Below are 674 nucleotides of genomic sequence, written 5' to 3'. Positions count from 1 at the left end.
GTTGTCCCAATAATGCCATTCATAAATTCTTCTTTTTTAAAAAAATCAGGGATTCAGTCTAGGATCAAGTATTGCATTTAATGTCATGTAGCTTTCATCTCCTTTAATTTTAAGCAGCTCTGCTGCCTTTTTTTTTCTTTTGAGATACAACCTGTAAAGTGTCCATGTCCAGGTCAGTTGTTTTGTAGATTGTCTCAGAATTAAATTCAGATTATTCACGCTGGCCCAGGCGGTGGTGTGTTCTTCCTGTACCAGCAGGTGCGTTATGCCAGTTTGCCGTAACATCAGGGATGTCATAGTTGATCATTGGCTAAGATATTGTGTGCCAGATATCTTCCTCTCCTCTTTGCAATTAATCAATAACCTGTGATATCTGGATTAGCGTGTATCCACTGGGTCCCCGCAATTTTTACCGATAGGTGTAGCATCCGTCGTTGATACTTGCTGGAATCAGTCATCAAATTGGTGAAGTAATAGTGATTTTCAAAATCTGTGATTCCTTCTGTATTTCTTAGCTGAGATTCTTCTGTAAATAAGAGCCTCTCCTTTCCCCACCTTTTGTTGGAGAATCCTAGACTCCTGTTTTAATTCAATTTGCTTTAATCTGTTGCCAACACTTTTTTTTTTTTGGATGCTCAAAATTTTCCAAATTTGGCCAGCAGAAGCCTATTCTA

Source organism: Cebus imitator, unplaced genomic scaffold (genome assembly GCF_001604975.1).
Source record: "Cebus imitator isolate Cc_AM_T3 unplaced genomic scaffold, Cebus_imitator-1.0 Scaffold41, whole genome shotgun sequence".
Classification (NCBI taxonomy): domain Eukaryota; kingdom Metazoa; phylum Chordata; class Mammalia; order Primates; family Cebidae; genus Cebus; species Cebus imitator.
Note: the sequence above shows the minus strand (reverse complement) of the source record.